The sequence below is a fragment of the Tympanuchus pallidicinctus genome, unplaced genomic scaffold (assembly GCF_026119805.1).
Source record: "Tympanuchus pallidicinctus isolate F22 unplaced genomic scaffold, pur_lepc_1.0 scaffold3, whole genome shotgun sequence".
NCBI classification, from domain to species: Eukaryota; Metazoa; Chordata; class Aves; order Galliformes; family Phasianidae; genus Tympanuchus; species Tympanuchus pallidicinctus.
The window spans coordinates 63,730,247-63,754,850 of record NW_026294747.1 but is presented as its reverse complement, the minus strand read 5'-3'; the positions used below and the strand labels follow the sequence as shown (position 1 = coordinate 63,754,850).

At 56.0% G+C, this 24,604-nt stretch overlaps 1 long non-coding RNA gene across 2 annotated transcripts; it reads left to right on the top strand.

The window, feature by feature from the left end:
* Positions 1 to 4,147: 4,147 nt before the first annotated feature.
* Positions 4,148 to 24,528, top strand: LOC128086394 (uncharacterized). Of its 2 annotated transcripts, XR_008209365.1 has the most exons (10): positions 4,148 to 4,301; positions 5,736 to 5,888; positions 9,829 to 9,920; positions 11,559 to 11,663; positions 13,094 to 13,128; positions 15,742 to 15,776; positions 17,173 to 17,242; positions 19,300 to 19,334; positions 19,787 to 19,856; positions 24,206 to 24,528. It is a non-coding gene; the product is annotated as an uncharacterized LOC128086394 (long non-coding RNA). The 2 variants fall into 2 exon arrangements; XR_008209366.1 differs by lacking the exons at positions 9,829 to 9,920; positions 11,559 to 11,663; positions 15,742 to 15,776; positions 17,173 to 17,242; positions 19,300 to 19,334 and adding an exon at positions 19,195 to 19,229 and having other exon boundaries at positions 5,736 to 5,910.
* The last annotated feature ends 76 nt before the right edge of the window (positions 24,529 to 24,604 follow it).

Here is a 24,604-nt window from a genome sequence, read left to right as displayed (position 1 = left end):
CAACTTAAGGGGCCTCTGACATAAGGTCCCTCTTTTGGATTAGGAGGAATGCAAGTGATGCTCCCCTACCTTTTCCCTTCAAACTTACCTCTATCCCAGGACAGCAGGTGGCCCAGTGCTGAATGAGCAAATGTGAGAAGTTAATTCAAGGAAGGACTGGATGTTGTGTTGAGGGACATGGTTTAGTGGGAGCTATTGGGAATAGGTGAACGGTTGGACTGGATGAGCTTTTAGGTCTTTTCCAACCTTGGTGATTCTATGATTCTGTGATTCTAATTAGCATTCTATGATTCTAATTAGCATTCTATGATTCTAATTAGGGTTGGTGACTCCACCCCCTCCCTGGGCGGCCCATTCTGGTGCTGACCACTCTTTCAGAGAAGTAGTATTTCCTAACATCCAGCCTAAATCTCCCCTGGCACAGCTTGAAGCCATTCCCTCTAGTTCTATCACCAGTTACATGACAGAAGAGGTTGACTCCCAGCTCACTACAACCTCCCTTCAGGCAGTTATAGAGAGCAGTAAGGTCTCCCCTGAGCCTCCTCTTCTCCAGACTGCACAATCCCAGCTCCTTCAGCCGCTCCTCATAAGGCCTGTGCTCCAGACCCCTCACCAGCTTTGCTGCCAGGTCATCAATAAAGATATTGAAGGCCCAGCACCGACCCCCAGGGAACACCACTCGTGACCGGTCGCCAGCTGGATTTAGCGCCATTCACCACTTTTCTCTGGGCCCGCTCCTCCAGCCAGTTCCTTCCCCAGCCAAGAGCGTACCTGTCCAAGCCACGTGCTGCCAGCTCTGCAGAACAACTGCTGCTGAGTCGTAAGACCGCTCCCGGTGCCGGGCCGGGCCGCTGAGAGGAGCGCAGCCGCCGCCATGACGGGCAGCAGCGGGGTCGGGGCGGGGCCGGGCCTGAGCGGGGGCTTTTCCGTACCGCGTGACATCAGGCGAACACCACAATGCTACGGGCAGGGCTGTCGTTGTTCGGTAGCTGTGTGAGCTGTGGTGCGGCGGCGGCATCGGCGCGTCGGCGGCATGTGTTTGGCGCTGTGTTTTCGTCGGTGAACGGTGAGTAATTGCTTTATAACTATGCATGCAGTTAATTACCATAACGTTTCGGTGTCTATTTTCCTCTTCTGTCTTGGTAGTTGGCTGTTTTGTTACAGCGCACAAATAGTATTTTGTTTTCAGTTTTTCTCCTAATCCCGCCCTGGGGGGACTGAGTAAATGACTGTGATGCTGAGCAGCTGCAGGGCTGCTCTGCAGCGTGAAGCCCAGTGGGACCCAACCCAGAATCATGGAGTCCTTAGAGTTGGAAGGGACCTTTAGGGGCTATCTAGTCCAGCTCCCCTGCAATGAACGGGGACATCTGCAGCTCAGTCACATTGCTCAGAGCATGGTCCAGCCTGGCCTTGAATGTGTTCAGGGATGGGGCATCCACCACTAACCTGTTGCCCTGTTTCTCCACCCACAGTGTAATAGGTTTTTTCTTTATATCCAACCTAAATCTACCCTCTTGAAGCTTGAAACAGTTTCTCCTTGTTTGATCACCACAGACACTGCTAAAGAGACTGTGCCTTTCTTTCCTGTAGCTCCCATTTAGTACTGAAAGGCTGCCGTCGGGTCACCTTCTCTTCTTTGGGTGGAACTGCCTCAGATCTCTCAGCCTATCCTTGTAGGGAAGATGTTCCATCTGTTGGATCATTTTGGTGGTTGTCATCTGGGCATGCTCCAGCAGGTCTGTGTCTCAGGAGTACATCCGGATGCAGTACTGCAGGTGAAGTCTCAGCAGTGCAGAGCAGAGAGGCAGGATCACCTCCCTCATTTTGCTGGCCACACTTCTTTGGAAGCAGCCTAGGATATAGTTGGCTTTCCGGGCTGTGAGGGCATGTTGCTGGCTCATGTCTAGCTTGCCATCCACCAGTAGTCCTACGTCCTGTTTGTCAGGGCTGTGCTCCATCCTTGCTCCCCCAAGCTTGTATTGGTAATGGAGGTTAGCATGACTCGGATACAAGACCTTGCACTGGGGTTCTCCTGGGCCCACTGTTTGAGCCTGCCCAGGTCTCTCTGAATGGTGTCCTGTCCTTTAGGTATGTATATCTCACTACACAGCTTGGTGTAATCAGCAAACTTGCTGAGGTTGCACTCAATTCCTTTGTTGATGTTACTGATGATGATGTTAAAGTGCACTGACCCCCGATGGACACAACTTTTCACTAAAATCCGTTTCAAAAAGGAGTCATTAACCACCATCCTCTGTGTGTGATCTCATAACCAATTCCTCACCTATCAAATAACATCAAATGTTACCAAATTAGAGAGAAGGATGTTATGGGGGACTATATCAAAGGCCTTAATGATGTCCAAATGTGTGACACTGGTGGTGCTTTCCTTCCCAGTGATGCAGTTACATCATAAAGTGACAAGCAGGGCCTACCCTTTGTGAAGTCATGCTGGTTATCCCATACCATCTTTCTCACTTCCATGTGCTTTAGCACAGCTTCTGGGAGGGTCTGCTCCATGATATTCCCCAGCATTGAGGTGCAGATAGGTAAGTAGTTCCCTGAGTCATTGTGTGATAACTGTTGAGTCTGTGTCTCAGTGCCTGAACCACTGTTTAAACACCTGGGGAAAGGTCCCAGTCAGCCTTGGGAGCACAGGGGAAGGCAATTCAACTGTGAAATCAGAAGGGGTGGAGCCTGGCTCCACCTCTCATAGATCCCATTTCAGGGCTGACTGCCACTGTAGAAGAATCTCTCCCTGGAGATACACTATTTGTGTATTTTTTTCCCTGTGAGCCTAGATCTTTAGTGATGTTTAGGCAGTCATTTTAAATGTTCCTTAATGACACCTTACTATTGTGCTAGTCCCTTTATCATTACTCCTCTTAGATTACCGTTAAATTGTGTTGATCTTCCTGGTGGTTACAATCATTATTTACATGCTTGTTAAAAAATGGGCATGGTGGTTCTGGTCCATTAAGTAGTCAAATCCCTGAACCTCAAATATATGCCCAAAAATGCAATCCCTCAATAACTTGTACTATACACTCTTATTTCACATCTAAACTGGTATAATGCAATCAATAATCAAACACCAATCTTACAGGAACAGCGTACCACTGGAGGACAGATGTAGCGTGACACTGGAGGACATATGTAGCGTGACACTGGAGGACAGATGTAGCATGTCGGCAGAGGTCTGAGGTAGCGCGCCAGTGGTGGCTGAATGGGGAGCAATGGGGGAGGCCAGAGGGAGCGCGCCGGGGTAAAATGGGGAGCATCTGCAGGGGTCCAAGGGAGCACGTGGGAGGAGGACAGAGGTAGCACCTGTGGAGGCCTGAGGGAGTGTGCAGGGGGATGATGGGGAGCACCTGCAGAGCACCAAGGGATCATGCTGGGGGAGGATGGGGAATGGCGGCAGAAGTCTGAGGGAGCGCACGGGGGGAGGCTGGAAGGAGCATGCGCGAGGAGGATGGGGAGAGCAGAGCACCTGCAGAGGCCTGAGGGAGAGCACTGGGGGAGGACAAAGAATGAATCTGAGGAGGCTGGAGGGAGCTTGCTGGTGGAGGACAGATGGAGAACGATGGGGGAAGATGGGGAGCGCAATCTGAGGGAGCGTGCTGGGGAAGGCTGGAGCGAATGCCAGTGGAGATATAAGTTAACAAGCTGGGGGAGGCTGGAGAGAGTTTGCCCGGGGGAGGATGGGGAGCACGTGTAGAGGTCCAAGAGAGTGCGCCAGGGGAAGATGGTTAGCATCACGGGAGGACAGAGGGAGCAACTGTGGAGGCTGAAGGCAGTGTGCCAAGGAGGCTGGATGGAGGGTGACGGGGGAGCATGGGGAGAACCTGCAAAGGTCTCAGGGAGCGCACCGGGGGAGGCCAAAGGGAGTGTGCCAGGGGTGGATAGGGAGCACCAGCAGACGTCTGAGAGAGCGTGCCGGGGGAAGAGAGAGAGCGCCAGGGGAGGACAGGGAGTGAACATGTGTAAGATAAATAGAAGGCACCCAAGGAGGACAGGGAAAACCAGCAATATCCGAGAACACTACAGCTGGTAAAGGCTAGAGGGTAAGTTTAGTTAGCATGCCTGCAGACGCTAGCAGGCAGGCCAAGATAGTGCGCCGGCGGAGGCTAGTTGATAAGGTAAGTTAGTGTGCCGGTGAAGGTTAGTGGGCAGGCCAAGTTAGTGCGCCGTCCGAGGCTAGTTGATAAGCTCAGTTAGCGCGCCGGTGGAGGTTAGTGGGCAGGCCAAGTTAGTGCGCCGGCAGAGGCTAGTTGATAAGCTAAGTTAGCGCACCGGTGGAGGTTAGTGGGCAGGCCAAGTTAGTGCGCCGTCCGAGGCTAGTTGATAAGCTAAGTTAGTGCGCCAGTGGAGGTTAGTGGGCAGGCCAAGTTAGTGCGCCGGCGGAGGCTAGTTGATAAGCTAAGTTAGCGCACCGGTGGAGGTTAGTGGGCAGGCCAAGTTAGTGCGCCGGCGGAGGCTAGTTGATAAGCTAAGTTAGCGCACCGGTGGAGGTTAGTGGGCAGGCCAAGTTAGTGCGCCGGCGGAGGCTAGTTGATAAGGTAAGTTAGTGTGCCGGTGAAGGTTAGTGGGCAGGCCAAGTTAGTGCGCCGTCCGAGGCTAGTTGATAAGCTTAGTTAGCGCGCCGGTGGAGGTTAGTGGGCAGGCCAAGTTAGTGCGCTGTCCGAGGCTAGTTGATAAGCTAAGTTAGCGCGCCGGTGGAGGTTAGTGGGCAGGCCAAGTTAGTGCTCCGGCAGAGGGTAATTGATAAGCTTTGTTTGCGTGCCAGTAGAGGTTAGTGGGCAGACCAAGTTAGTGCGCCGGCGGAGGCTAGTTGATAAGCTTTTTTAGCGCGCCGGTGGAGGTTAGTGGGCAGGCCAAGTTAGTGCGCCGGTGCAGGCTAGTTGATAAGCCAAGTTAGTGCGCCAGTGGAGGTTAGTGGGCAGGCCAAGTTAGTGCGCCGGTGGAGGTTAGAGCACAGGCCAAGTTAGTGCGCCGGCAGAGGCTAGTTGATAAGCTAAGTTAGCACGCCAGTAGAGGTTAGTGGGCAGGCCAAGTTAGTGCGCCGGCGGAGGCTAGTTGATAAGCTAAGTTAGTGCGCCAGTGGAGGTTAGTGGGCAGGCTAAGTTAGTCGACCAGCGAAGGATAGAGGACAGGCCAAGTTAGTGCGCCGGCAGAGGCTAGTTGATAAGCTGAGATAGCGCGCCAGTAGAGGTTAGTGGGCAGGCCAAGTTAGTGCGCGGGCTGAGGTAGTTGATAAGCTAAGTTAACGCGCCGGTGGAGGTTAGTGGGCAGGCCAAGTTAGTGCGCTGGCGGAGGGTAGAGGTCAGGCCAAGTTAGTGCGCCGGCGGAGGCTAGTTGATAAGCTGAGATAGCGCGCCAGTAGAGGTTAGTGGGCAGGCCAAGTTAGTGCGCGGGCGGAGGCCAGTTGATAAGCTATGTTAGTGCGCCTGTGGAGGTTAGTGGGCAGGCCAAGTTAGTGCGCGGATGGAGGCTAGTTGATAAGCTAAGTTAGTGCGCCGGTGGAGGTTAGTGGGCAGGCGAAGTTAGTGCGCTGGCGGAGGGTAGAGGTCAGGCAAAGTTAGTGCGCCGGCGGAGGCTATTTAATAAGCTGAGATAGCGCGCCAGTAGAGGTTAGTGGGCAGGCCAAGTTAGTGCGCCAGTGGAGGATAGAGGACAGACCAAGCTAGTGCGCCGGCAGAGGCTAGTGGATAACCTAAGTTAGTGGGCCGGTGGAGCTTAGTGGGCAGGCCAAGTTAGTGCGCCGGCAGAGGTTAGTGGGCAGGCCAAGTTAGTGCGCCGGCAGAGGCTAGTTGATAAGCTAAGTTAGCGCACCGGTGGAGGTTAGTGGGCAGGCCAAGTTAGTGCGCCGGCGGAGGCTAGTTGATAAGGTAAGTTAGTGTGCCGGTGAAGGTTAGTGGGCAGGCCAAGTTAGTGCGCCGTCCGAGGCTAGTTGATAAGCTTAGTTAGCGCGCCGGTGGAGGTTAGTGGGCAGGCCAAGTTAGTGCGCCGGCAGAGGGTAATTGATAAGCTTTGTTAGCGCGCCAGTAGAGGTTAGTGGGCAGACCAAGTTAGTGCGCCGGCGGAGGCTAGTTGATAAGCTAAGTTAGTGCGCCAGTGGAGGTTAGTGGGCAGGCCAAGTTAGTGCGCCGGTGGAGGTTAGAGCACAGGCCAAGTTAGTGCGCCGGCAGAGGGTAGTTGATAAACTTAGCGCGACGGTGGAGGTTAGTGGGCAGGCCAAGTTAGTGCGCCGGCGGAGGCTAGTTGATAAGCAAAGTTAGTGCGCCGGTGGAGGTTAGTGGGCAGGCCAAGTTAGTGCGCCAGTGGAGGTTAGTGGGCAGGCAAAGTTAGTGCACCGTCGGAGGCTAGTTGATAAGCTAAGTTAGTGCGCCAGTGGAGGTTAGTGGGCAGGCCAAGTTAGTGCGCCGGTGGAGGTTAGAGCACAGGCCAAGTTAGTGCGCCGGCAGAGGCTAGTTGATAAGCTAAGTTAGCACGCCAGTAGAGGTTAGTGGGCAGGCAAAGTTAGTGCGCCGTCGGAGGCTAGTTGATAAGCTAAGTTAGTGCGCCGGTGGAGGTTAGTGGGCAGGCCAAGTTAGTGCGCCGGCGGAGGCTAGTTGATAAGCTAAGTTAGTGCGCCAGTGGAGGTTAGTGGGCAGGCTAAGTTAGTCGACCAGCGAAGGATAGAGGACAGGCCAAGTTAGTGCGCCGGCAGAGGCTAGTTGATAAGCTGAGATAGCGCGCCAGTAGAGGTTAGTGGGCAGGCCAAGTTAGTGCGCGGGCTGAGGTAGTTGATAAGCTAAGTTAACGCGCCGGTGGAGGTTAGTGGGCAGGCCAAGTTAGTGCGCTGGCGGAGGGTAGAGGTCAGGCCAAGTTAGTGCGCCGGCGGAGGCTAGTTAATAAGCTGAGATAGCGCGCCAGTAGAGGTTAGTGGGCAGGCCAAGTTAGTGCGCGGGCGGAGGCTAGTTGATAAGCTAAGTTAGTGCGCCAGTGGAGGTTAGTGGGTAGGCCAACTTAGTGCGCCAGCGGAGGATAGAAGACAGGCCAAGTTAGTGCGCCGGCAGAGGCTAGTGGATAACCTAAGTTAGTGCGCCGGTGGAGGTTAGTGGGCAGGCCAAGTTAGTGCGCCGTCGGAGGCTAGTTGATAAGCTTAGTTAGCGCGCTGGTGGAGCTTAGTGGGCAGGCCAAGTTAGTGCGCCGGTGGAGGATTGAGGACAGGCCAAGTTAGTACGCCGGCAGAGGCTAGTTGATAAGCTGAGATAGCGCGCCAGTAGAGGTTAGTGGGCAGGCCTAGTTAGTGCGCGGGCGGAGGCTAGTTGATAAGCTATGTTAGTGCGCCTGTGGAGGTTAGTGGGCAGGCCGAGTTAGTGCGCCAGCGGAGGATAGAGGACAGGCTGTTAGTGTGCCGGCAGAGGCTAGTTGATAAGCTAAGTTAGCGCGCCAGTAGAGGTTAGTGGGCAGGCCAAGTTAGTGCGCCGGTGGAGGTTAGAGCACAGGCCAAGTGAGTGCGCCGGCAGAGGGTAGTTGATAAGCTAAGTTAACGCGCCGGTGGAGGTTAGTGGGCAGGCCAAGTTAGTGCGCCGGCGGAGGATAGAGGACAGGCCAAGTTAGTGCGCCGGCAGAGGGTAGTTGATAAGCTGAGATAGCGCGCCAGTAGAGGTTAGTGGGCAGGCCAAGTTAGTGCGCCGGCGGAGGCTAGTTAATAAGCTTAGTTAGCGGCCGGTGGAGGTTAGTGGGCAGGCCAAGTTAGTGCGCCGGCAGAGGCTAGTTGATAAGCTTTTTTAGCGCGCTGGTGGAGGTTAGTGGGCAGGCCAAGTTAGTGCGCCGGCGGAGGATAGAGGACAGGCCAAGTTAGTGCGCCGGCAGAGGCTACTTGATAAGTTAACTTGGTGCACCAGTGGAGGTTAGTGGGCAGGGCACGTTAGTGCGCCAGTGGAGGTTACAGCACAGGCCAAGTTAGTGCGCCGGCAGAGGCTAGTTGATAAACTTAGTTAGCGCGCCGGTGGAGGTTAGCGGGCAGGCCAAGTTAGTGCGCGGACGGAGGCTAGTTGATAAGCTAAGTTAGTGCGCCGGTGGAGGTTAGTGGGCAGGCCAAGTTAGTGCGCTGGCGGAGGGTAGAGGTCAGGCCAAGTTAGTGCGCCGGCGGAGGCTATTTAATAAGCTGAGATAGCGCGCCGGCAGAGGTTAGTGGGCAGGCCAAGTTAGTGCGCCGTCGGAGGCTAGTTGATAAGCTAAGTTAGCGCACCGGTGGAGGTTAGTGGGCAGGCCAAGTTAGTGCGCCGGCGGAGGCTAGTTGATAAGGTAAGTTAGTGTGCCGGTGAAGGTTAGTGGGCAGGCCAAGTTAGTGCGCCGTCCGAGGCTAGTTGATAAGCTTAGTTAGCGCGCCGGTGGAGGTTAGTGGGCAGGCCAAGTTAGTGCGCCGGCAGAGGGTAATTGATAAGCTTTGTTAGCGCGCCAGTAGAGGTTAGTGGGCAGACCAAGTTAGTGCGCCGGCGGAGGCTAGTTGATAAGCTAAGTTAGTGCGCCAGTGGAGGTTAGTGGGCAGGCCAAGTTAGTGCGCCGGTGGAGGTTAGAGCACAGGCCAAGTTAGTGCGCCGGCAGAGGGTAGTTGATAAACTTAGCGCGACGGTGGAGGTTAGTGGGCAGGCCAAGTTAGTGCGCCGGCGGAGGCTAGTTGATAAGCAAAGTTAATGCGCCGGTGGAGGTTAGTGGGCAGGCCAAGTTAGTGCGCCGGTGGAGGTTAGAGCACAGGCCAAGTTAGTGCGCCGGCGGAGGCTAGTTGATAAGCTAAGTTAGCGCGCCAGTAGAGGTTAGTGGGCAGGCCAAGTTAGTGCGCCGTCGGAGGCTAGTTGATAAGCTAAGTTAGTGCGCCAGTGGAGGTTAGTGGGCAGGCCAAGTTAGTCCACCAGCGAAGGATAGAGGACAGGCCAAGTTAGTGCGCCGGCAGAGGCTAGTTAATAAGCTGAGATAGCGCGCCGGTAGAGGTTAGTGGGCAGGCCAAGTTAGTGCGCTGTCGGAGGCTAGTTGATAAGCTAAGTTAGTGCGCCAGTGGAGGTTAGTGGGTAGGCCAAGTTAGTGCGCCAGCGGAGGATAGAGACAGGCCAAGTTAGTGCGCCGGCAGAGGCTAGTGGATAACCTAAGTTAGTGCGCCGGTGGAGGTTAGTGGGCAGGCCAAGTTAGTGCGCCGTCGGAGGCTAGTTGATAAGCTAAGTTAGTGCGACAGAGGAGGTTAGTGGGTAGGCCAAGTTAGTGCGCCAGCGGAGGTTAGAGCACAGGCCAAGTTAGTGCGCCGGCAGAGGGTAGTTGATAAACTTAGTTAGCGCGCCGGTGGAGGTTAGCGGGCAGGCGAAGTTAGTGCGCTGGCGGAGGGTAGAGGTCAGGCAAAGTTAGTGCGCCGGCGGAGGCTATTTAATAAGCTGAGATAGCGCGCCAGTAGAGGTTAGTGGGCAGGCCAAGTTAGTGCGCCATCGGAGGCTAGTTGATAAGCTAAGTTAGTGCGCCAGTGGAGGTTAGTGGGCAGGCCAAGTTAGTGCGCCAGTGGAGGATAGAGGACAGACCAAGTTAGTGCGCCGGCAGAGGCTAGTGGATAACCTAAGTTAGTGCGCCGGTGGAGGTTAGTGGGCAGGCCAAGTTAGTGCGCCGGCGGAGGATAGAGGACAGGCCAAGTTAGTGCGCCGGCAGAGGCTAGTTGATAAGCTAAGTTAGCGCACCGGTGGAGGTTAGTGGGCAGGCCAAGTTAGTGCGCCGGCGGAGGCTAGTTGATAAGGTAAGTTAGTGCGCCAGCGGAGGATAGAGGACAGGCTGTTAGTGTGCCGGCAGAGGCTAGTTGATAAGCTAAGTTAGCGCGCCAGTGGAGGTTAGTGGGCAGGCCAAGTTAGTGCGCCGGCAGAGGGTAGTTGATAAGCTAAGTTAGCGCGCCGGTGGAGGTTAGTGGGCAGGCCAAGTTAGTGCGCCGGCAGAGGGTAATTGATAAGCTTTGTTTGCGTGCCAGTAGAGGTTAGTGGGCAGACCAAGTTAGTGCGCCGGCGGAGGCTAGTTGATAAGCTTTTTTAGCGCGCCGGTGGAGGTTAGTGGGCAGGCCAAGTTAGTTCGCCGTCGGAGGCTAGTTGATAAGCTAAGTTAGTGCGCCAGTGGAGGTTAGTGGGCAGGCCAAGTTAGTGCGCCGGTGGAGGTTAGAGCACAGGCCAAGTTAGTGCGCCGGCAGAGGGTAGTTGATAAACTTAGCGCGCCGGTGGAGGTTAGTGGGCAGGCCAAGTTAGTGCGCCGGTGGAGGTTAGAGGAGGCCAAGTTAGTGCGCCGGTGGAGGTTAGAGGACAGGCCAAGTTAGTGCGCCGGCAGAGGCTAGTTGATAAGCTAAGTTAGCACGCCAGTAGAGGTTAGTGGGCAGGCAAAGTTAGTGCGCCGGCGGAGGCTAGTTGATAAGCTAAGTTAGTGCGCCGGTGGAGGTTAGTGGGCAGGCCAAGTTAGTGCGCCGTCGGAGGCTAGTTGATAAGCTAAGTTAGTGCGCCAGTGGAGGTTAGTGGGCAGGCTAAGTTAGTCGACCAGCGAAGGATAGAGGACAGGCCAAGTTAGTGCGCCGGCAGAGGCTAGTTGATAAGCTGAGATAGCGCGCCAGTAGAGGTTAGTGGGCAGGCCAAGTTAGTGCGCGGGCTGAGGTAGTTGATAAGCTAAGTTAACGCGCCGGTGGAGGTTAGTGGGCAGGCCAAGTTAGTGCGCTGGCGGAGGGTAGAGGTCAGGCCAAGTTAGTGCGCCGGCGGAGGCTAGTTAATAAGCTGAGATAGCGCGCCAGTAGAGGTTAGTGGGCAGGCCAAGTTAGTGCGCCGGCGGAGGCTAGTTGATAAGCTAAGTTAGTGCGCCAGTGGAGGTTAGTGGGTAGGCCAACTTAGTGCGCCAGCGGAGGATAGAAGACAGGCCAAGTTAGTGCGCCGGCAGAGGCTAGTGGATAACCTAAGTTAGTGCGCCGGTGGAGGTTAGTGGGCAGGCCAAGTTAGTGCGCCGTCGGAGGCTAGTTGATAAGCTTAGTTAGCGCGCTGGTGGAGCTTAGTGGGCAGGCCAAGTTAGTGCGCCGGTGGAGGATTGAGGACAGGCCAAGTTAGTACGCCGGCAGAGGCTAGTTGATAAGCTGAGATAGCGCGCCAGTAGAGGTTAGTGGGCAGGCCAAGTTAGTGCGCCGGCGGAGGATAGAGGACAGGCCAAGTTAGTGCGCCGGCAGAGGCTACTTGATAAGTTAACTTGGTGCACCAGTGGAGGTTAGTGGGCAGGGCACGTTAGTGCGCCAGTGGAGGTTACAGCACAGGCCAAGTTAGTGCGTCGGCATAGGCTAGTTGATAAACTTAGTTAGCGCGCCGGTGCAGGTTAGCGGGCAGGCCAAGTTAGTGCGCGGACGGAGGCTAGTTGATAAGCTAAGTTAGTGCGCCGGTGGAGGTTAGTGGGCAGGCCAAGTTAGTGCGCTGGCGGAGGGTAGAGGTCAGGCCAAGTTAGTGCGCCGGCGGAGGCTATTTAATAAGCTGAGATAGCGCGCCGGCAGAGGTTAGTGGGCAGGCCAAGTTAGTGCGCCGTCGGAGGCTAGTTGATAAGCTAAGTTAGCGCACCGGTGGAGGTTAGTGGGCAGGCCAAGTTAGTGCGCCGGCGGAGGCTAGTTGATAAGGTAAGTTAGTGTGCCGGTGAAGGTTAGTGGGCAGGCCAAGTTAGTGCGCCGTCCGAGGCTAGTTGATAAGCTTAGTTAGCGCGCCGGTGGAGGTTAGTGGGCAGGCCAAGTTAGTGCGCCGGCAGAGGGTAATTGATAAGCTTTGTTAGCGCGCCAGTAGAGGTTAGTGGGCAGGCCAAGTTAGTGCGCCGTCGGAGGCTAGTTGATAAGCTAAGTTAGTGCGCCAGTGGAGGTTAGTGGGCAGGCCAAGTTAGTGCGCCGGTGGAGGTTAGAGCACAGGCCAAGTTAGTGCGCCGGCAGAGGGTAGTTGATAAACTTAGCGCGACGGTGGAGGTTAGTGGGCAGGCCAAGTTAGTGCGCCGGCGGAGGCTAGTTGATAAGCAAAGTTAATGCGCCGGTGGAGGTTAGTGGGCAGGCCAAGTTAGTGCGCCGGTGGAGGTTAGAGCACAGGCCAAGTTAGTGCGCCGGCAGAGGCTAGTTGATAAGCTAAGTTAGCGCGCCAGTAGAGGTTAGTGGGCAGGCAAGTTAGTGCACTGTCGGAGGCTAGTTGATAAGCTAAGTTAGTGCGCCAGTGGAGGTTAGTGGGCAGGCCAAGTTAGTGCGCCGGCGGAGGCTAGTTGATAAGCTAAGTTAGTGCGCCAGTGGAGGTTAGTGGGCAGGCTAAGTTAGTCCACCAGCGAAGGATAGAGGACAGGCCAAGTTCGTGCGCCGGCAGAGGCTAGTTGATAAGCTGAGATAGCGCGCCGGTGGAGGTTAGTGGGCAGGCCAAGTTAGTGCGCTGGCGGAGGGTAGAGGTCAGGCCAAGTTAGTGCGCCGGCGGAGGCTAGTTAATAAGCTGAGATAGCGCGCCAGTAGAGGTTAGTGGGCAGGCCAAGTTAGTGCGCTGTCGGAGGCTAGTTGATAAGCTAAGTTAGTGCGCCAGTGGAGGTTAGTGGGTAGGCCAACTTATTGCGCCAGCGGAGGATAGAAGACAGGCCAAGTTAGTGCGCCGGCAGAGGCTAGTGGATAACCTAAGTTAGTGCGCCGGTGGAGGTTAGTGGGCAGGCCAAGTTAGTGCGCCGTCGGAGGCTAGTTGATAAGCTAAGTTAGTGCGACAGAGGAGGTTAGTGAGTAGGCCAAGTTAGTGCGCCAGCGGAGGTTAGAGCACAGGCCAAGTTAGTGCGCCGGCAGAGGGTAGTTGATAACCTAAGTTAGTGCGCCGGTGGAGGTTAGTGGGCAGGCCAAGTTAGTGCGCCGGCGGAGGATAGAGGACAGGCCAAGTTAGTGCGCCGGCAGAGGCTAGTTGATAAGCTAAGTTAGTGCGCCAGCGAAGGATAGAGGACAGGCCAAGTTAGTGCGCCGGCAGAGGCTAGTTGATAAGCTAAGTTAGCACGCCGGTGGAGGTTAGTGTGCAGGCAAAGTTAGCACAACAACGGAGACTAGTTGATAAGCTAAGTTAGTGCGACAGAGGAGGTTAGTGGGTAGGCCAAGTTAGTGCGCCGGCGGAGGTTAGAGCACAGGCCAAGTTAGTGCGCCGGCAGAGGGTAGTTGATAAACTTAGCGCGCCGGTGGAGGTTAGCGGGCAGGCAAAGTTAGTGCGCGGATGGAGGCTAGTTGATAAGCTAAGTTAGTGCGCCGGTGGAGGTTAGTGGGCAGGCGAAGTTAGTGCGCTGGCGGAGGGTAGAGGTCAGGCAAAGTTAGTGCGCCGGCGGAGGCTATTTAATAAGCTGAGATAGCGCGCCAGTAGAGGTTAGTGGGCAGGCCAAGTTAGTGCGCCAGTGGAGGATAGAGGACAGACCAAGTTAGTGCGCCGGCAGAGGCTAGTGGATAACCTAAGTTAGTGCGCCGGTGGAGGTTAGTGGGCAGGCCAAGTTAGTGCGCCGGCAGAGGATAGAGGAAAGGCCAAGTTAGTGCGCCGGCAGAGGCTAGTTGATATGCTAAGTTAGCGCACCGGTGGAGGTTAGTGGGCAGGCCAAGTTAGTGCGCCGGCGGAGGCTAGTTGATAAGCTTAGTTAGCGCGCCGGTGGAGGTTAGTGGGCAGGCCAAGTTAGTGCGCCGGCAGAGGGTAATTGATAAGCTTTGTTAGCGCGCCAGTAGAGGTTAGTGGGCAGGCCAAGTTAGTTCGCCGTCGGAGGCTAGTTGATAAGCTTTTTTAGTGCGCCAGTGGAGGTTAGTGGGCAGGCCAAGTTAGTGCGCCGGTGGAGGTTAGAGCACAGGCCAAGTTAGTGCGCCGGCAGATGGTAGTTGATAAACTTAGCGCGACGGTGGAGGTTAGTGGGCAGGCCAAGTTAGTGCGCCGGCGGAGGCTAGTTGATAAGCAAAGTTAATGCGCCGGTGGAGGTTAGTGGGCAGGCCAAGTTAGTGCGCCGGTGGAGGTTAGAGCACAGGCCAAGTTAGTGCGCCGGCGGAGGCTAGTTGATAAGCTAAGTTAGCGCGCCAGTAGAGGTTAGTGGGCAGGCCAAGTTAGTGCACCGTCGGAGGCTAGTTGATAAGCTAAGTTAGTGCGCCAGTGGAGGTTAGTGGGCAGGCTAAGTTAGTCCACCAGCGAAGGATAGAGGACAGGCCAAGTTCGTGCGCCGGCAGAGGCTAGTTGATAAGCTGAGATAGCGCGCCAGTAGAGGTTAGTGGGCAGGCCAAGTTAGTGCGCTGTCGGAGGCTAGTTGATAAGCTAAGTTAGTGCGCCAGTGGAGGTTAGTGGGCAGGCCAAGTTAGTGCGCCAGTGGAGGATAGAGGACAGACCAAGTTAGTGCGCCGGCAGAGGCTAGTGGATAACCTAAGTTAGTGCGCCGGTGGAGGTTAGTGGGCAGGCCAAGTTAGTGCACCGGCGGAGGATAGAGGACAGGCCAAGTTAGTGCGCCGGCAGAGGCTAGTTGATAAGCTAAGTTAGTGCGCCAGCGAAGGATAGAGGACAGGCCAAGTTAGTGCGCCGGCGGAGGCTAGTTGATAAGCTAAGTTAGCACGCCGGTGGAGGTTAGTGTGCAGGCAAAGTTAGCACAACAACGGAGACTAGTTGATAAGCTAAGTTAGTGCGACAGAGGAGGTTAGTGGGTAGGCCAAGTTAGTGCGCCGGCGGAGGTTAGAGCACAGGCCAAGTTAGTGCGCCGGCAGAGGGTAGTTGATAAACTTAGCGCGCCGGTGGAGGTTAGCGGGCAGGCGAAGTTAGTGCGCGGATGGAGGCTAGTTGATAAGCTAAGTTAGTGCGCCGGTGGAGGTTAGTGGGCAGGCCAAGTTAGTGCGCTGGCGGAGGGTAGAGGTCAGGCAAAGTTAGTGCGCCGGCGGAGGCTATTTAATAAGCTGAGATAGCGCGCCAGTAGAGGTTAGTGGGCAGGCCAAGTTAGTGCGCCAGTGGAGGATAGAGGACAGACCAAGTTAGTGCTTCGGCAGAGGCTAGTGGATAACCTAAGTTAGTGCGCCGGTGGAGGTTAGTGGGCAGGCCAAGTTAGTGCGCCGGCAGAGGATAGAGGACAGGCCAAGTTAGTGCGCCGGCAGAGGCTAGTTGATATGCTAAGTTAGCGCACCGGTGGAGGTTAGTGGGCAGGCCAAGTTAGTGCGCCGGCGGAGGCTAGTTGATAAGGTAAGTTAGTGTGCCGGTGAAGGTTAGTGGGCAGGCCAAGTTAGTGCGCCGTCCGAGGCTAGTTGATAAGCTTAGTTAGCGCGCCGGTGGAGGTTAGTGGGCAGGCCAAGTTAGTGCGCCGGCAGAGGGTAATTGATAAGCTTTGTTAGCGCGCCAGTAGAGGTTAGTGGGCAGACCAAGTTAGTGCGCCGGCGGAGGCTAGTTGATAAGCTTTTTTAGCGCGCCGGTGGAGGTTAGTGGGCAGGCCAAGTTAGTTCGCCGTCGGAGGCTAGTTGATAAGCTAAGTTAGTGCGCCAGTGGAGGTTAGTGGGCAGGCCAAGTTAGTGCGCCAGTGGAGGATAGAGGACAGACCAAGTTAGTGCGCCGGCAGAGGCTAGTGGATAACCTAAGTTAGTGCGCTGGTGGAGGTTAGTGGGCAGGCCAAGTTAGTGCGCCGGCGGAGGATAGAGGACAGGCCAAGTTAGTGCGCCGGCAGAGGCTAGTTGATAAGCTAAGTTAGTGCGCCAGCGAAGGATAGAGGACAGGCCAAGTTAGTGCGCCGGCGGAGGCTAGTTGATAAGCTAAGTTAGCACGCCGGTGGAGGTTAGTGTGCAGGCAAAGTTAGCACAACAACGGAGACTAGTTGATAAGCTAAGTTAGTGCGACAGAGGAGGTTAGTGGGCAGGCCAAGTTAGTGCGCCGGCGGAGGTTAGAGCACAGGCCAAGTTAGTGCGCCGGCAGAGGGTAGTTGATAAACTTAGCGCGCCGGTGGAGGTTAGTGGGCAGGCCAAGTTAGTGCGCCGGCGGAGGCTAGTTGATAAGCAAAGTTAATGCGCCGGTGGAGGTTAGTGGGCAGGCCAAGTTAGTGCGCCGGTGGAGGTTAGAGCACAGGCCAAGTTAGTGCGCCGGCAGAGGCTAGTTGATAAGCTAAGTTAGCGCGCCAGTAGAGGTTAGTGGGCAGGCCAAGTTAGTGCACCGTCGGAGGCTAGTTGATAAGCTAAGTTAGTGCGCCAGTGGAGGTTAGTGGGCAGGCTAAGTTAGTCCACCAGCGAAGGATAGAGGACAGGCCAAGTTCGTGCGCCGGCAGAGGCTAGTTAATAAGCTGAGATAGCGCGCCAGTAGAGGTTAGTGGGCAGGCCAAGTTAGTGCGCTGTCGGAGGCTAGTTGATAAGCTAAGTTAGTGCGCCAGTGGAGGTTAGTGGGTAGGCCAACTTATTGCGCCAGCGGAGGATAGAAGACAGGCCAAGTTAGTGCGCCGGCAGAGGCTAGTGGATAACCTAAGTTAGTGCGCCGGTGGAGGTTAGTGGGCAGGCCAAGTTAGTGCGCCGTCGGAGGCTAGTTGATAAGCTAAGTTAGTGCGACAGAGGAGGTTAGTGGGTAGGCCAAGTTAGTGCGCCAGCGGAGGTTAGAGCACAGGCCAAGTTAGTGCGCCGGCAGAGGGTAGTTGATAAACTTAGTTAGCGCGCCGGTGGAGGTTAGCGGGCAGGCGAAGTTAGTGCGCTGGCGGAGGGTAGAGGTCAGGCAAAGTTAGTGCGCCGGCGGAGGCTATTTAATAAGCTAAGATAGCGCGCCAGTAGAGGTTAGTGGGCAGGCCAAGTTAGTGCGCCATCGGAGGCTAGTTGATAAGCTAAGTTAGTGCGCCAGTGGAGGTTAGTGGGCAGGCCAAGTTAGTGCGCCAGTGGAGGATAGAGGACAGACCAAGTTAGTGCGCCGGCAGAGGCTAGTGGATAACCTAAGTTAGTGCGCCGGTGGAGGTTAGTGGGCAGGCCAAGTTAGTGCGCCGGCGGAGGATAGAGGACAGGCCAAGTTAGTGCGCCGGCAGAGGCTAGTTGATAAGCTAAGTTAGCGCACCGGTGGAGGTTAGTGGGCAGGCCAAGTTAGTGCGCCGGCGGAGGCTAGTTGATAAGGTAAGTTAGTGCGCCAGCGGAGGATAGTGGGACAGGCCAAGTTAGTGCGCCGGCAGAGGCTAGTTGATAAGCTAAGTTAGCGCGCCGGTGAGGTTAGTGGGCAGGCCAAGTTAGTGCGCCGGCAGAGGGTAGTTGATAAGCTAAGTTAGCGCGCCGGTGGAGGTTAGTGGGCAGGCCAAGTTAGTGCGCCGGCAGAGGGTAATTGATAAGCTTTGTTTGCGTGCCAGTAGAGGTTAGTGGGCAGACCAAGTTAGTGCGCCGGCGGAGGCTAGTTGATAAGCTTTTTTAGCGCGCCGGTGGAGGTTAGTGGGCAGGCCAAGTTAGTTCGCCGTCGGAGGCTAGTTGATAAGCTAAGTTAGTGCGCCAGTGGAGGTTAGTGGGCAGGCCAAGTTAGTGCGCCGGTGGAGGTTAGAGCACAGGCCAAGTTAGTGCGCCGGCAGAGGGTAGTTGATAAACTTAGCGCGCCGGTGGAGTTTAGTGGGCAGGCCAAGTTAGTGCGCCGGTGGAGGTTAGAGGACAGGCCAAGTTAGTGCGCCGGCAGAGGCTAGTTGATAAGCTAAGTTAGCACGCCAGTAGAGGTTAGTGGGCAGGCAAAGTTAGTGCGCCGTCGGAGGCTAGTTGATAAGCTAAGTTAGTGCGCCGGTGGAGGTTAGTGGGCAGGCCAAGTTAGTGCGCCGGCGGAGGCTAGTTGATAAGCTAAGTTAGTGCGCCAGTGGAGGTTAGTGGGCAGGCTAAGTTAGTCGACCAGCGAAGGATAGAGGACAGGCCAAGTTAGTGCGCCGGCAGAGGCTAGTTGATAAGCTGAGATAGCGCGCCAGTAGAGGTTAGTGGGCAGGCCAAGTTAGTGCGCGGGCTGAGGTAGTTGATAAGCTAAGTTAACGCGCCGGTGGAGGTTAGTGGGCAGGCCAAGTTAGTGCGCTGGCGGAGGGTAGAGGTCAGGCCAAGTTAGTGCGCCGGCGGAGGCTAGTTAATAAGCTGAGATAGCGCGCCAGTAGAGGTTAGTGGGCAGGCCAAGTTAGTGCGCGGGCGGAGGCTAGTTGATAAGCTAAGTTAGTGCGCCAGTGGAGGTTAGTGGGTAGGCCAACTTAGTGCGCCAGCGGAGGATAGAAGACAGGCCAAGTTAGTGCGCCGGCAGAGGCTAGTGGATAACCTAAGTTAGTGCGCCGGTGGAGGTTAGTGGGCAGGCCAAGTTAGTGCGCCGTCGGAGGCTAGTTGATAAGCTTAGTTAGCGCGCTGGTGGAGCTTAGTGGGCAGGCCAAGTTAGTGCGCCGGTGGAGGATTGAGGACAGGCCAAGTTAGTACGCCGGCAGAGGCTAGTTGATAAGCTGAGATAGCGCGCCAGTAGAGGTTAGTGGGCAGGCCTAGTTAGTGCGCGGGCGGAGGCTAGTTGATAAGCTATGTTAGTGCGCCTGTGGAGGTTAGTGGGCAGGCCGAGTTAGTGCGCCAGCGGAGGATAGAGGACAGGCTGTTAGTGTGCCGGCAGAGGCTAGTTGATAAGCTAAGTTAGCGCGCCAGTAGAGGTTAGTGGGCAGGCCAAGTTAGTGCGCCGGTAGAGGTTAGAGCACAGGCCAAGTGAGTGCGCCGGCAGAGGGTAGTTGATAAGCTAAGTTAACGCGCCGGTGGAGGTTAGTGGGCAGGCCAAGTTAGTGCGCCGGCGGAGGATAGAGGACAGGCCAAGTTAGTGCGCCGGCAGAGGGTAGTTGATAAGCTGAGATAGCGCGCCAGTAGAGGTTAGTGGGCAGGCCAAGTTAGTGCGCCGGCGGAGGCTAGTTAATAAGCTTAGTTAGCGGCCGGTGGAGGTTAGTGGGCAGGCCAAGTTAGTGCGCTGGCGGAGGGTAGAGGTCAGGCCAAGTTAGTGCGCCGGCGGAGGCTAGTTAATAAGCTGAGATAGCGCGCCAGTAGAGGTTAGTGGGCAGGCCAAGTTAGTGCGCCGGCGGAGGCTAGTTGATAAGCTAAGTTAGTGCGCCAGTGGAGGTTAGTGGGTAGGCCAACTTATTGCGCCAGCGGAGGACAGAAGACAGGCCAAGTTAGTGCGCCGGCAGAGGCTAGTGGATAACCTAAGTTAGTGCGCCGGTGGAGGTTAGTGGGCAGGCCAAGTTAGTGCGCCGGCGGAGGCTAGTTGATAAGCTAAGTTAGCACGCCGGTGGAGGTTAGTGTGCAGGCAAAGTTAGCACAAGAACGGAGACTAGTTGATAAGCTAAGTTAGTGCGACAGAGGAGGTTAGTGGGTAGGCCAAGTTAGTGCGCCGGCGGAGGTTAGAGCACAGGCCAAGTTAGTGCGCCGGCAGAGGGTAGTTGATAAACTTAGCGCGCCGGTGGAGGTTAGCGGGCAGGCCAAGTTAGTGCGCGGATGGAGGCTAGTTGATAAGCTAAGTTAGTGCGCCGGTGGAGGTTAGTGGGCAGGCGAAGTTAGTGCGCTGGCGGAGGGTAGAGGTCAGGCAAAGTTAGTGCGCCGGCGGAGGCTATTTAATAAGCTGAGATAGCGCGCCAGTAGAGGTTAGTGGGCAGGCCAAGTTAGTGCGCCAGTGGAGGATAGAGGACAGACCAAGTTAGTGCGCCGGCAGAGGCTAGTGTATAACCTAAGTTAGTGCGCCGGTGGAGGTTAGTGGGCAGGCCAAGTTAGTGCGCCAGGCGGAGGATAGAGGACAGGCCAAGTTAGTGCGCCGGCAGAGGCTAGTTGATAAGCTAAGTTAGTGCGCCGGTGGAGGTTAGTGGGCAGGCCAAGTTAGTGCGCCGGCGGAGGCTAGTTGATAAGGTAACTTAGTGTGCCGGTGGAGGTTAGTGGGCAGGCCAAGTAAGTGCGCCGTCCGAGGCTAGTTGATAAGCTTAGTTAGCGCGCCGGTGGAGGTTAGTGGGCCGGCCAAGTTAGTGCGCCGGCAGAGGGTAATTGATAAGCTTTGTTAGCGCGCCAGTAGAGGTTAGTGGGCAGACCAAGTTAGTGCGCCGGCGGAGGCTAGTTGATAAGCTTTTTTAGCGCGCCGGTGGAGGTTAGTGGGCAGGCCAAGTTAGTGCGCCGTCCGAGGCTAGTTGATAAGCTTAGTTAGCGCGCCGGTGGAGGTTAGTGGGCAGGCCAAGTTAGTGCGCCGGCAGAGGGTAATTGATAAGCTTTGTTAGCGCGCCAGTAGAGGTTAATTTGCAGACCAAGTTAGTGCGCCGGCGGAGGCTAGTTGATAAGCTTTTTTAGCGCGCCGGTGGAGGTTAGTGGGCAGGCCAAGTTAGTTCGCCGTCGGAGGCTATTTGATAAGCTAAGTTAGTGCGCCAGTGGAGGTTAGTGGGCAGGCCAAGTTAGTGCGCCGGTGGAGGTTAGAGCACAGGCCAAGTTAGTGCGCCGGCAGAGGGTAGTTGGTAAACTTAGCGCGACGGTGGAGGTTAGTGGGCAGGCCAAGTTAGTGCGCCGGCGGAGGCTAGTTGATAAGCAAAGTTAATGCGCCGGTGGAGGTTAGTGGGCAGGCCAAGTTAGTGCGCCGGTGGAGGTTAGAGCACAGGCCAAGTTAGTGCGCCGGCAGAGGCTAGTTGATAAGCTAAGTTAGCGCGCCAGTAGAGGTTAGTGGGCAGGCCAAGTTAGTGCACCGTCGGAGGCTAGTTGATAAGCTAAGTTGATGTGCCAGTGGAGGTTAGTGGGCAGGCCAAGTTAGTGCGCCGGCGGAGGCTAGTTGATAAGCTAAGTTAGTGCGCCAGTGGAGGTTAGTGGGCAGGCTAAGTTAGTCCACCAGCGAAGGATAGAGGACAGGCCAAGTTAGTGCGCCGGCAGAGGCTAGTTAATAAGCTGAGATAGCGCGCCAGTAGAGGTTAGTGGGCAGGCCAAGATAGTGCGCAGTCGGAGGCTAGTTCATAAGCTAAGTTAGTGCGCCAGTGGAGGTTAGTGGGTAGGCCAACTTATTGCGCCAGCGGAGGATAAAAGACAGGCCAAGTTAGTGCGCCGGCAGAGGCTAGTGGATATCCTAAGTTACTGCGCCGGTGGAGGTTAGTGGGCAGGCCGAGTTAGTGCGCTGGCGGAGGGTAGAGGTCAGGCCAAGTTAGTGCGCCGGCGGAGGCTAGTTGATAAGCTGAGATAGCGCGCCAGTAGAGGTTAGTGGGCAGGCCAAGTTAGTGCGCCGTCGGAGGCTAGTTGATAAGCTAAGTTAGTGCGCCAGTGGAGGTTAGTGGGCAGGCCAAGTTAGTGCGCCAGTGGAGGATTGAGGACAGACCAAGTTAGTGCGCCGGCAGAGGATAGTTGATAAGCTAAGTTAGCGCGCCAGTAGAGGTTAGTGGGCAGGCCAAGTTAGTGCGCCGGCGGAGGCTAGTTGATAAGCTTAGTTAGCGGCCGGTGGAGGTTAGTGGGCAGGCCAAGTTAGTGCGCCGTCCGAGGCTAGTTGATAAGCTTTTTTAGCGCGCCGGTGGAGGTTAGTGGGCAGGCCAACTTAGTGCGCCGTCGGAGGCTAGTTGATAAGCTAAGTTAGTGCGCCAGTGGAGGTTAGTGGGCAGGCCAAGTTAGTGCGCCGGTGGAGGTTAGAGCACAGGCCAAGTTAGTGCGCCGGCAGAGGGTAGTTGATAAACTTAGTTAGCGCGCGGGTGGAGGTTAGTGGGCAGGCCAAGTTAGTGCGCCGGCGGAGGCTAGTTGATAAGCAAAGTTAATGCGCCGGTGGAGGTTAGTGGGCAGGCCAAGTTAGTGCGCCGGTGGAGGTTAGAGCACAGGCCAAGTTAGTGCGCCGGCGGAGGCTAGTTGATAAGCTATGTTAGCGCGCCAGTAGAGGTTAGTGGGCAGGCAAAGTTAGTGCACCGTCGGAGGCTAGTTGATAAGCTAAGTTAGTGCGCCGGTGGAGGTTAGTGGGCAGGCCAAGTTAGTGCGCCGGCGGAGGCTAGTTGATAAGCTAAGTTAGTGCGCCAGTGGAGGTTAGTGGGCAGGCTAAGTTAGTCCACCAGCGAAGGATAGAGGACAGGCCAAGTTAGTGCGCCGGCAGAGGCTAGTTGATAAGCTGAGATAGCGCGCCGGTGGAGGTTAGTGGGCAGGCCAAGTTAGTGCGCTGGCGGAGGGTAGAGGTCAGGCCAAGTTAGTGCGCCGGCAGAGGCTAGTTAATAAGCTGAGATAGCGCGCCAGTAGAGGTTAGTGGGCAGGCCAAGTTAGTGCGCCATCGGAGGCTAGTTGATAAGCTAAGTTAGTGCGCCAGTGGAGGTTAGTGGGTAGGCCAACTTAGTGCGCCAGCGGAGGATAGAAGACAGGCCAAGTTAGTGCGCCGGCAGAGGCTAGTTGATAACCTAAGTTAGTGCGCCGGTGGAGGTTAGTGGGCAGGCCAAGTTAGTGCGCCGTCGGAGGCTAGTTGATAAGCTAAGTTAGTGCGCCAGTGGAGGTTAGTGGGCAGGCCAAGTTAGTGCGCCAGCGGAGGATAGAAGACAGGCCAAGTTAGTGCGCCGGCAGAGGCTAGTTGATAACCTAAGTTAGTGCGCCGGTGGAGGTTAGTGGGCAGGCCAAGATAGTGCGCCGTCGGAGGCTAGTTGATAAGCTTAGTTAGCGCGCTGGTGGAGCTTAGTGGGCAGGCCAAGTTAGTGCGCCCGTGGGGGATAGAGGACAGGCCAAGTTTTACGCCGGCAGAGGCTAGTTGATAAGCTGAGATAGCGCGCCAGTAGAGGTTAGTGGGCAGGCCAAGTTAGTGCGCCAGCGGAGGATAGAGGACAGGCTGTTAGTGTTCCGGCAGAGGCTAGATGATAAGCTTACTAAGCGCGCCGGTGGAGTTTAGTGGGCAGGCGAAGTTAGTGCGCCGTCGGAGGCTAGTTGATAAGCTAAGTTAGTGCGCTGGTGGAAGGTTGTGGGCAGGCCAAGTTATTGCGCCGGTGGAGGATAGAGGACAGGCCAAGTTAGTGCGCCGGCAGAGGGTAGTTGATAAGCTGAGATAGCGCGCCAGTAGAGGTTAGTGGGCAGGCCAAGTTAGTGCGCCGTCGGAGGCTAGTTAATAAGCTTAGTTAGCGGCCGGTGGAGGTTAGTGGGCAGGCCAAGTTAGTGCGCCGGCAGAGGGTAGTTGATAAGCTTAGTTAGCGCGCCGGTGGAGGTTAGTGGGCAGGCCAAGTTAATGCGCCAGCAGAGGCTAGTTGATAAGCTTTTTTAGCGCGCTGGTGGAGGTTAGTGGGCAGGCCAAGTTAGTGCGCCGGCGGAGGATAGAGGACAGGCCAAGTTAGTGCGCCGGCAGAGGCTAGTTGATAAGTTAACTTGGTGCACCAGTGGAGGTTAGTGGGCAGGCCAAGTTAGTGCGCCAGTGGAGGTTACAGCACAGGCCAAGTTAGTGCGCCGGCAGAGGGTAGTTGATAAACTTAGTTAGCGCGCCGGTGGAGGTTAGTGGGCAGGCCAAGTTAGTGCGCGGACGGAGGCTAGTTGATAAGCTAAGTTAGTGCGCCGGTGGAGGTTAGTGGGCAGGCCAAGTTAGTGCGCCGGTGGAGGTTAGAGCACAGGCCAAGTTAGTGGATAAGCTAAGTTAGTGCGCCGGTGGAGGTTAGTGGGCAGGCCAAGTTAGTGCGCTGGCGGAGGGTAGAGGTCAGGCCAAGTTAGTGCGCCGGCGGAGGCTAGTTGATAAGCTGAGATAGCGCGCCAGTAGAGGTTAGTGGGCAGGCCAAGTTAGTGCGCCGGGCGGAGGCTAGTTGATAAGCTAAGTTAAGTGCGCCAGTGGAGGTTAGTGGGCAGGCCAAGTTAGTGCGCCAGTGGAGGATTGAGGACAGGCCAAGTTAGTGCGCCGGCAGAGGCTAGTGGATAACCTAAGTTAGTGCGCCGGTGGAGGTTAGTGGGCAGGCCAAGTTAGTGCGCCGGCGGAGGCTAGTTGATAAGCTTAGTTAGCGCGCTGGTGGAGGTTAGTGGGCAGGCCAAGTTAGTGCGCCGGTGGAGGATTGAGGACAGGCCAAGTTAGTACGCTGGCAGAGGCTAGTTGATAAGCTAAGTTAGTGCGCCGGTGGAGGTTAGTGGGCAGGCCAAGTTAGTGCGCCGGCGGAGGCTAGTTGCACAGGCTGTTAGTGTGCCGGTGGAGGCTAGTTGATAAGCTAAGTTAGTGCGCTGGCAGATGGTACTAGATAAGCTGAGCTAGCACGCCAGTGGAGGTTAGTGGGCAGGCCAAGTTAGTGCGCCGGCAGAGGCTAGTTGATAAGCTTTGTTAGCGCGCCAGTAGAGGTTAGTGGGCAAGCCAAGTTAGTGCGCCTTCGGAGGCTAGTTGATAAGCTAAGTTAGCGCGCCGGTGGAGGTTAGTGGGCAGGCCAAGTTAGTGCGCTGGCGGAGGCTAGTTGATAAGGTAAGTTAGTGCGCCGGTGGAGGTTAGTGGGCAGGCCAAGTTAGTGCGCTGGTGGAGGTTAGAGCACAGGCCAAGTTAGTGCGCCGGTGGAGGCTAGTTGATAAGCTAAGTTAGCGCGCCGGTGGAGGTTAGTGGGCAGGCCAAGTTAGTGCACCGGTGGAGACTAGTTGATAAGGTAATTGAGCGAGCGGGCGGAGGACAGTGGGCAGGCCTAGTGTATGCGCCGGCTGAGGCTTGTTGATACGCTAAGTTAGTGCGCTTGTGGAGGTTAGAGGACAGGC